This window comes from Erythrolamprus reginae, chromosome 2 (assembly GCF_031021105.1).
Source record: "Erythrolamprus reginae isolate rEryReg1 chromosome 2, rEryReg1.hap1, whole genome shotgun sequence".
In the NCBI taxonomy this organism is placed as follows: Eukaryota; Metazoa; Chordata; class Lepidosauria; order Squamata; family Dipsadidae; genus Erythrolamprus; species Erythrolamprus reginae.
This window is the reverse complement of record NC_091951.1, coordinates 223531409-223542200: the sequence shown is the minus strand read 5'-3', so window position 1 is coordinate 223542200 and position 10792 is coordinate 223531409.

Genomic DNA, 10792 nt, shown 5'->3' with positions numbered 1-10792 from the left:
ATGAGTGACAGGGAGGAGGAGAGTGTGGCAGACAGCTCAGAAGGAGATCAATTATCTAGCTCCTCCTTGGATTCAGAACAAGAGTTAATGATACAGCCACACATGCGGAGAGCAATGCATAGGCAACAACAACTGAGAGATTATTATCAAAGAAAATGAGGCCACCTGTGGTTGGGTGGGGCTGTGGTAATTAGTGAGGCTGCTATAAATAGCAGCCTGTGGGTTTGGCCATTGTGGAGGATTATCTGATCCTTGTGTTTCGTGACTGCTTTACTGACTTTGACTTTTTGTGTGCTGATTTTCCCCCGCTTTGAAACTAAACCAGAGCAAAGTGTGTTTCACTTTGTTAAAGAAGGACTGTGAATTGCCTCACAGCTGCAAGCTAAGTATCACAGAACTGATAAGGGACTTGTACAAATTACCAGTTTGTTTGGAGATGAGTGCTCTTTGCTATACCAAAAGAGGGCTTGGTTTAAGTGAATTTTCATTATAAAGAACATTGTTTTGAATTTTCAAACGTGTGTGTGTCTGAAATTTGTACCTGTGAAGTTTTGGGAGGATTCTACCAGAGAGCCCGACAGAACACAAACCATTCCAAAGACAGAGACTTGGATTATGCTAGTTTTAAACCACTTTTGTACATAACAATACCGGAATAGAGTTGGAAAGTAGGGTACTAGATGATTCCTTCCCTTATACTGCATCAGAAAGAAAATCATTTGATGGATGAGACTGATGGGTCCATGTTTTCAACCCCCCAAATCCTTAGGAATGTTACTTTATACTCTGACACACACCCAAAGTGCCATCTTCATAGCCACTTTTAAAACAGTGAAAGTACCATGTTATCCTTCCTGTTGATCCATCAGCACAATAACCTGCCTCCATCCTAACCCCAATGCAGGGTCTGTTTAGTTTGGTGAGATCCCTTTGCAAACAGTGTCAGCTGAGATGTCGCAAATGGACTCTGCGACCATGGCACCATTCCTCTCCTTTGTATTAAAATAATGATACAATGATAATATGGCACCACAGCAGCTTCACGTCTGTAAGAAGGAGGTGAGAGACCAGGAGCCTGGAAATGTGTGAGACAAGAATGCCTGACAATACTGGAAAAGGGCCAAGCATCTAACTACTGCTCTAGAGCAGTGTTTCCCAACCTTGGCAACTTGAAGATATCTGGACTTCAACTCCCAGAATTCCCCAGCCAGCATTCTGGGAGTTGAAGTCCAAATATCTTCAAGTTGCCATGGTTGGGAAACACTGCTCTAGAGTTTTAAGGTGCTTTTTTTTTACAAAAGAAAAACACTCTTCTGATAAAGGAATAAAAATAATAAAAATAAAATAAAAGTCTGGCTTCCCTCCCTTCCTCATTCCCTCTGTGTGAGGGAGGGGAGGAAGGGGGGGAGAGAGAGAGAGAGAGACAGACAGACAGACACAGACAGAGACAGAGACAGAGAGAGGGTGGGAGATTATTACATAAATGCAACCCCAGCAGCCTTAGTATAGTCAAGGCAGAAATGGAACCTGCAACAAGATGCCGTCCTATCTGAATCTCAAACCTGGTTGTGTTCTGGTGTAGCCATAAATACCAGAAGCAACTGCCTAGATTGGCAGAATTTAATTTAATTGTTTTTATTTTATTTTATTGGATTTTTTTTCTTTCTAGACTGATGCTGTAACTATTAGACTTTTTAAAATTACTCATTTATTAAACATATCGAGCTGCTTCAATATTTAAAAGACTGTAAATAACACAGAAAAGACCATGGCAACTAGCCAATGCAATATCAAGTTATCTTGACTGCTGTACCAGCGGGTAAGTTGCCCCTGGTTTGGGCCAGTTCTGTGAACTGGTAGCGGGGGTGGCGGGAGGCTCCGCCCACCCACCAGGGACACTCCTGCACATGCTCGCACACGCTCACAAGCAAACCGGTAGCGATGGGATTTAGAACTCACTACTGTACTCTACCCTAACCGATAATGATCATATTAGATTAAATCGTGATAAATGCATTTGTGTTTTGATAACTCCCACCACCACCACCGCCACTTAAGCCCCCAGGATTTCCAGAATATCCAGATCTCCACAACTTTCTGGAAAGCTGTGCCAAGGGAGGAAGGTCACCTGAAGGGAGGGAAGGTACAATATTCTAGAAGAGGGGAGCTCCCACAGAGAATCTATCTATCCATCCATCCATCCATCCATCTACCTACCTACCTATCTATCTATCTATCTATCTATCTATCTACCTACCTACCTACCTACCTATCTATCTATTTGGTTGGTGGGTTGGTTGGTTGGTTGGTTGGTTGGTTGGTTGGTTGGTTGGTTGGTTGGTTGATTGATTGATTGATTTTTATGCCACCCTTCTCCTTAGATTCAGGGCGGCTTACAACATGTTAACAATAGCACTTTTCAACAGAGCCAGCATATTGCCCCCACAATCCGGGTCCCCATTTTACCCACCTCAGAAGGATGGAAGGCTGAGTCAACCTTGAGCCAGTGATGAGATTTGAACCGCTGACCTGCAGATCTACCAGTCAGCTTTAGTGGCCTGCAGTACTGCATTCTACCCACTGCGCCACCTCGACTCTTGAATGCCAGCTATCAGCCCCAACTCCCTTCACACTGCTGATGCAGCGCAGCCCTTCTGATCACCGCCTTATCATAGAAACTCAATAGAAAACTGTCTTATGCTCCACAGAGGGGAGAGAGAGACCAAGAGAACAGCAGGCATCTTGCACTTCCATTTGAAGGAAAGCCAAAGTCCCATCCCTGCATAGAAATGTAAACCATGCTTTTGCACCTCCACAGGCTTCAGAGCTGAGTCATCGCCAAGAATTGCCATATCCAGCTGGGAAACAAGATAGGTTGTCCTCCCTTTCTGGAGGGTGTATATTTCAATAGCCCCAGCTGTTACAGTTTATTAAAACAGATTATTTAAATAATCACTTTCCATGAATTGGAAATCTAACCGGATACAGGTGAGACTGCATCAACATCAACCATAAGATGGCAGCAAAGAGATACAGAAAAGTGGTCATCTAATTACACTATTATTATTTTTTTAATACTCCAGATCTGGTACCTTGTACTGATGTAACCTGCTCAAGTTACTCCATCCTGGATAACAAGCTCAAAGTCCCCATTACTGTTGGGCCTCTGATTTGTATTTGAGTCCAAGACACCAGAACAGGTGGCTGGGGAATTCTGGGAGTTGAAGTCCAAATATCTTCAAGTTGCCATGGTTGGGAAACACTGCCTTAGAGGAATGTAGCCACCAACACTGTAACTATACAGATGTTGAGATGGGAGGGGGAGGAAAGGTCCCACTAACAAGTACTTGAGGCCAGTGAGCTCTACTTACTTCTCTATAGTCCTTGGCTTCTCAGGAAATAAACTACAACCTTAACCACCAAAAGATTGTCTATAGAGAAATATAAGGATCACCTTGAAGAAAATATACAGCAGCCATTACAAAATCAACAGGTGAATGAGGGAGAAACTCAAGATTGGCCTGCCTTGACTCTCTTGGGATTAAGAGGGAGGCGAAAAAGACCCTGTCTGGCTTTCAAGATTTTGATATTATAGCCCAGAGCTGGGGAATGATAGCCTCTTTATGACGTGTGGACTTCAACTCCCAGAATTCCTGAGCCAGCATGGCTAGCTAAAGAATTCTGGGAGCTGAAGTCCACAAGTCACAAAAAGGCCATTGTTCTCCACTTGTTATAGATTATATTAGTAGAGTTCTATTTCTTTTGGTCTTTGTTTTATGACCTAGTGTGTCATTTTTCCATCCTTTTATTTTCTAAAAAAAAAAATATTTCTTTTTTCTTAAATTAGCAGCTTCAACCCTGAAACTAACCATAGTTTCCTGCTTGAACAGGGGTTGAAGAATTCCAAGGTCTTTTCAACTGTGTTATTCTGTTATTCCCTGTTATAATAATGTGCTAAAAGTCTTTTGTTTATTTCTCATTTCTTTAATCTGATATCAATAACAGTTGCCGGAATTGGATATGTCTAATCTACTGAAAAGAAGGACATGATAGCAGTGGTCTAATATCTAATGGGAAATCATAGAGAAATTGATATACCCCTCAGCTATTATGGTTTATGTATGGTTTGTTTGGGTTGTATGATTGATTTTTATTATAATGGGTTTTTTAAAACTGTTTTTTTAAACATTGGATTTGTACACTGTATATTGTTTGCTGTGAGCCGCTCCAAGTCTTCGGAGAGGGGCGGCATACAAATCTAATAAATTATTATTATTATTATTATTATTATTATTATTATTATTATTATTATTTATTATTAAAGGGCTGCCACAGGGAAGAGGGGGTCAACCTATTCTCCAAAGCATTTGGAGTATGACAAAAAAACAATGGATGGAAACTATGGTAATTAAGGAGAATAGCAACCCAGAACAATGGAGAAATTTCCTGAGAGCACAATTAATCAGTGGAATTGTTTGCCTTCAGAATTGTGGGTGCTGCATCACTGGAGGTTTTTAAGAATAAATTGGACAACCATTTGTCTGAAATGATACAAGGTTTCCTACTTTAACAGGGATTGGACTGGAAGAATTCTAAGGTCCCTTTTAACGGTGTTATTCTGTTATTCACTGTTATTTGCAGCTATTTTCCAAAAATATCCTTTCATTTTCGAAATATAAGACAAAATAATACGAACAGGCTGCCGCTTCCTCAAATGTGTGGTCATTGTTGACCCAGCCATGGATGGCTTCTCTGCCTGGTTCCTCTTGGCCATTTCAGGATTCTCCGGGCACCCTGCTTCTTCTCCGACTCCTGGGATTGGTCTCTTTGACCATTTTGGCCTAAGTGCAAGAGAAATTGGGACAGCTGGCTTCCATAGAAAGCTGCCTGCAAAATGCTTGGCTGCTGTTTTTAGAAGCTCCTGTCAAATCCTTCATACACAAGTTTAGAACACTCATAATTTGTCCTGTCTCAGACTAGTAGGAATTTTCCTCCACTAAGGCAGAAGAGGCTTGCCAACAAGGCCAACAAAATTTGTATTGGATGTCACTTTTTCTTGATGGCTCAACACCGTTAAGAGTCTAAAAATTGAGAATTAAAAAGGTAAACATTTCCCTTGCCCTGCTGGGTCCAACTCTAAGGGGATGCTTATCTCTGTTTATTAGCTGAGGGAGCCAGTGTAGACGTTTCTGTGGTCATGTGACCAGTATCACCACACCCTAAGGCAAACGGAACACTGCTGTCTTCTCACCAATATGGTACCTATTTATCTATTCACATTTGGATGCTTTGGAGTTGCTAGGTAGGCAGGATCTGGGGCAAGTGACAAGGGCTCACCCCATCATGTGGTGCCTCTTGCTTGACAATCTTCTGGTCAATAAGCCCAGCATCTTGCCTAACTTAAATTTATTTATTTGTTTGTTTGTTTGTGTGTTTATTTATTTATTTATTTATTCATTCATTCATTCAGTCCAATGCACAATACACAATGAAGGTTATAGAGGTTATACTCGAGTAAAATATATTAGAGAAAGAATAGAAGTGAAAATTTAGGAATAGAATATATCAATTAGAGAATAGAAGGATATTATGAGAGTAGTATAAGAAGAATAGAATTGAAGAATATTAGATATGATATATGAGATATAGGAGAGACAATAGGACAGGGGATGGGAGGCACGCTAGTGCACTTATGCACGCCCCTTACTGACCTCTTGGGAATCTGAAGAGGTCAACTGTGGATAGTCTGAGGGTAAAATGTTGTGGGCTAGGGGAAGATACTACGGAGTCCGGTAATGAGTTCCACGCTTCGACAACTCGATTACTAAAGTCGTATTTTTTACAGTCCAATTTGGAGCGGTGAATAAATGTTAAAATGTTAACACCCAGAAACAGAAATTAATTGGTCAAAGGCACTTTTGGAGTGGATCTCAACATCTTGACCTCTGGAGGAGGATCCCTGAGGAGCATCTGCAGGGGTTCAAGCACACCCTAGAGTCCTAGACAATAGCTTGCACCATTAGGAGCTCTCCTGCTGTGCCCTGGCCAAGTCAAAAACAGCATCTGCAGCAGAAGCCTTCCATGCCCCTAGCAGCCGCTCTGCGCCAGAGATCAGTGTAGTTCAGCTCAGCAATCTGTCTGTTGGCTGCATATCAACTAATCACAACAAGGAAAAACATAACGGCAGTGTCATCCTCTTTTATGACTGGCTACATAAACCCTCCAGTGTATTTAGCTTGATATCAATCAGTGGTTTGTTTTCCAAGAGGGAGCTTGCACATTAGTTATCCTTAATGCAGTGGTCCCTGTGTGATGGTATTTTTGAAGAATGCCCTTTTTAGTGTATTTTTTTCCCCTATGCTCTAACTCCCCAATTACTTAAGCCTGTCTTCTCAGAAGAAAAATATGCCTCCTGTATCATTGGCCTGGCCCAAACTGGATAACTAAAATCACATTGAGTATTCTTGCTATGGATGCACTTCACTTACATAATGGCATTAGAGTGCCCGCTTGAGACATTCAGTCTCATCGGGTATAATTCTGAGCACACACACAGAATTAAAGCCAATTCAGAATTATCAGCATACATTTATGCACTTGGGATTATTGTCTCAAAGGGCATTAATCTGCAGATATCAACACAGGTTTTCATCTGTCATGCTGAGGATTAGATGGAGCTCTTCATAACCCCCTTTGTAGTTTACTAACGTGAATCTTTGGATGTACATTTTTCATCCCTTCTACGCAGCCCTCCTTCTTGCAATGGCCTTGTACCCAGGTAAATAAATTTAATCACAAATTTTCTTGCAATTTCTGGCTTCAGTTAAAACTCAACCCTGACAAGACTGAGTGGCTGTGGGTCCTTCGTTCTAAAGATGATTCCATTTGCTCATCTTTGGTCCTGGGGGGGGAGAAGTAATTCCCCCCTCTGATAGGATTTGCAATTTAGGTGTCCGCCTAGATCCACAGCTGAGGTTAGAACAACATCTCTCAGCTGTGGCTAGGGAGGCTTTTGCGCTAGTTCGTCTTGTCCCCCAGTTGCGGACCTACCTTGACCAGGAGGCGCTCCTCTCGTCTTGACTATTGCAAAGCACTCTATATGGGGCTATCCTTGAAGAGCGTTCAGAGACTTCAACTGGGGCAAAATGCAGCGGCGCATGAAATTACGGGTGTACCAAGGACGTCCGTATTACTCCATCTTTACGTGAGCTGCATTGGTTGCCAGTCGATCTCCAAATGCAATTCAAGATGTTGGTTATCATCTTTAAAGCCCTAAATGGCTCAGGGCCGGACTATTTACAGGACCATCTCCTCCCTCATACCTCATTGAAGCCAGAAGGGCCCATAGAGCCGGCCTTCTTCAGGTCCCATCCGCCAAATAATGTCGGTTGGCGGGACCTCAGGGAAGAGCCTTCTCTGTGGTGGCTCCGACCCTGTGGAATCAACTGCCCCCAGAGATCCATACCATCTCCTCCCTACTGGTATTCCAGAAAGCTGTTAAGACCTGGCTTTCCCGGCAGACCTGGAATTGGGATTGATGGCTAGTATGTATGGTTTTTTAAATGATATTATAGGGGTTTTTGTATGGTGGATTTTATTGATGTACAGTATTTTATTGTTCTTTTTACTATTGTATTTATGACTGTTATTTGTGACTGTTATTAGCCCCTCTGTTATTAGCCGTTATTTTGGAGTGAGCGGTATATAAATAAATAAATAAATAAATAAATAAATAAATAAATAAATAAGCAAGCAAGCAAGCAAGCAAGCAAGCAAGCAAGCAAGCAAGCAAGCAAGCAAGCAAGCAAGCAAGCAAGCAAGCAAGCAAGCAAGCAAGCAAGCAAGCAAGCAAGCAAGCAAGCAAGCAAGCAAGCATACCTAATTTTGTTCTCTAAGGCTAGTGATTCTCAGGAAAAAACACCAAATGCCCCCGTGCCCAATTTCTGCTCTCTCAAAACCTCCAGAATATAGCTCCCAAATCTTTTCACACTTCTCTGTCCCATCTGCTTCTATATTACAGTTTCTGTGCCAGCAGCTTGTGGCTTGAAGAGTAGGAAATAATAAGAGAAAATCTCACAGTAGAAAGAATATGTCTTCCTTTTGTGATTGAAGATGGAACTACTGTATTCTAAAATATCTTTTTGGTACCCAATAGTTTATGGAATCACAGTACAATATTAATACTAGCCACTGGGTGCTTAGCAACTGTTCAAAGTTATAACTGATGCCAAAAAGGGAGGATTATGACTGTGATCCAAGGATCCAATGTAGGCCCCCTACATGAACAAGTAATGAAAATTCAGGTGCTCAGCAACATAGCTGTATTTAGTTGTGTGCAGTGTCCTGAAGTCATGTGACTATATTTAATGCAGTTTTGCCAAAAACCAACACCTACTTCTGGTTTTCAGCAAAACCATGCCACGGCAAACTATTGGTTCACTTAATAACCACGATAATTGGCTTAAGTACCACTACAAAAAGGTGTAAAACAATGTTAGTCGTCCACTATATGACTGTCATGACACATTCATAAAAGGCAAGGTCCCTTATGATTGTTATGTCAAGGACTATTATAGTTAGAATCAATAATATCATTTACTAATTAAAAAAAAGGTCTGTTTCCCCTTTCTAACGGGGAGCATGGCAGTGTAAACAAAATTTTCTCAAATTCAATGCATATATCATATACAGTGGTACCTCTACTTAAGAACGCCTCGACTTAAGAACTTTTCTAGATAAGAACCGGGTGTTCAAGATTTTTTTGCTTCTTCTTAAAAACCATTTTCTACTTAAGAACCTGAGCCCGGAATAATTTCCCAGGAAATTTTAGAGCGGCACAAAGGCCCGGCCAATTTCCTTCCATTCCCCCTTTAATCTCGGCCATCTGGGCTGCCAGAGGAGCCTTTTGGTGGCGCTTAAGGAGGCTTTGGCAGTCCAGAGCGAACGAAGCATTTTCCTTTCTCTGGGCGCTTGGACAGGGAATAAACCTCTGCCAGCGCCCAGAAAAAAGAAATGCTCCCTTTGCTATGGCAGCCAAGGAGTCACCACAGTGAAGGAATGATGCCTGCTACAAAGCGAGCGAGCGAGAGGAGAGGGGAGCCCTTCAGCATGGGAAGGAAGAGGCAGCAGGTAGCAGCAGCAGCCGCCAGTGTATGGAAGGCAGTGTATGGGAGGCAGTGTATGGGAGGCAGCCTTGCGCCGGGTGTATTGGAGGTGTGTGCTCCTCCTCACCGCCTCGAGTCCCTCTTTTTTTTTTAAGCCTTAAAGTTTTGGATTTTTTTGATTCCCCTCACCTCACCTTCTTCCTTCAGCAGCGACTGTCTCCTCCTCTTCCTCCTCCTCCTCCTCCCACCCAAATTCCAAGCTTTTATTCCTTTCCTAATGGGTTTGCACGCATTATTTGCTTTTACATTGATTCCTATGGGAAAAATTGCTTCTACTTAAGAACCTGGTCACAGAACGAATTAAGTTCTTAAGTAGAGGTACCACTGTACATTTAACTATACCAGCTAAATGAGGTGAGGAGATTCTTAACAATCAGCACACAATCACAAACTCAAAGAAACCAGGGGTGAGGAGTATGTGAAGAAATATTTTATTACTTTGTAGAGTGCTATAGAAGCATGAAGTAGAAAATCAATCCTCTGTTGTCATTCACTAGTACCCAAATGCCTATAGTGCACAGTTCACACTTCTATTTTCATCTCGTTTTATTGTATTTGTGTGTTTCTGCAAACGTTTCCATCATTTCCTATTCAATTAAATTCTACCTTGTATCATTCACCACTCCAACCATTTGTACTTCTAAGACTGGAGCTCCCCTAGGCTTTTATTTACAAATGTCATCCAAAGAAATATAATTCCTGATTTCATTCTCACATATAGTGAAAATAGGAAAAGCAATATAAGGGCATGTAGAGCAAACCTGTTCAAATTAATAGAACAAGGATGATCTTTTCATGCTGATCAACATTTTAGGGAAGAATACAAGAAGAAGATGGCAAGTTGCCAGTCCAAACAAATATCAAAATTGAATGCTGGAGTAATCCTTGTGAGGTGTGAGACATCACAGAGAGGGATATTAACAGGATCTTGGTGGGTTGGAACCTGCAGTAGAACTGATCACAGATTTTTTTTTTTTTTTTTTTAAAGCTGCATAGCTAATTATTAGGTCAGATAGTGAAACTTACCACCACAGATTTCATTTGAAGTCGCCATTACAAGTCAAGCAGGGAACAGACTAGAACCAAACAGTTCTGATACATTCTTCTAGTTCATCAGGGACAGATTCAAGCTTGGGGGATTTGAGACACCTTTCCCCCAAGCTTATTATAATTTATGTTTGGTATGTATGTGCTGTTTGGTTTTTAATTGATAGGGTTTTTTAGTTTTTTCTTAATATTAGATTTGTGCCTGTACAATATTGTTTTATCGCTTGTTGTGAGCCGCCCCGAGTCTTCGGAGAGGGGCAGCATACAAATCTAATAAATTATTATTATTATTATAATTATTGCTATAGTCACATTAAAGCTTCTCAGAAACCTTGCCCATTATCGTCTTAGCTTAGGGGACAGCAACCTTAAACGCTCGAAGAGCTACAAACCGGAAGACCCCTGTTCAATTCTGGAAGACCCCTGTTCAATTCTGGAAGACCCCTGTTCAATTCCTCCACCGGTTCCCTCCTCCTAGCACAGCGTCCTTTTTCCTCTACCTGTCCTAACAGAAAGACCTACCAATTGTGGAACCAACAGGCAAGAGGGAACCGCAGCAGAAGGATGAAAGAGCCACATGT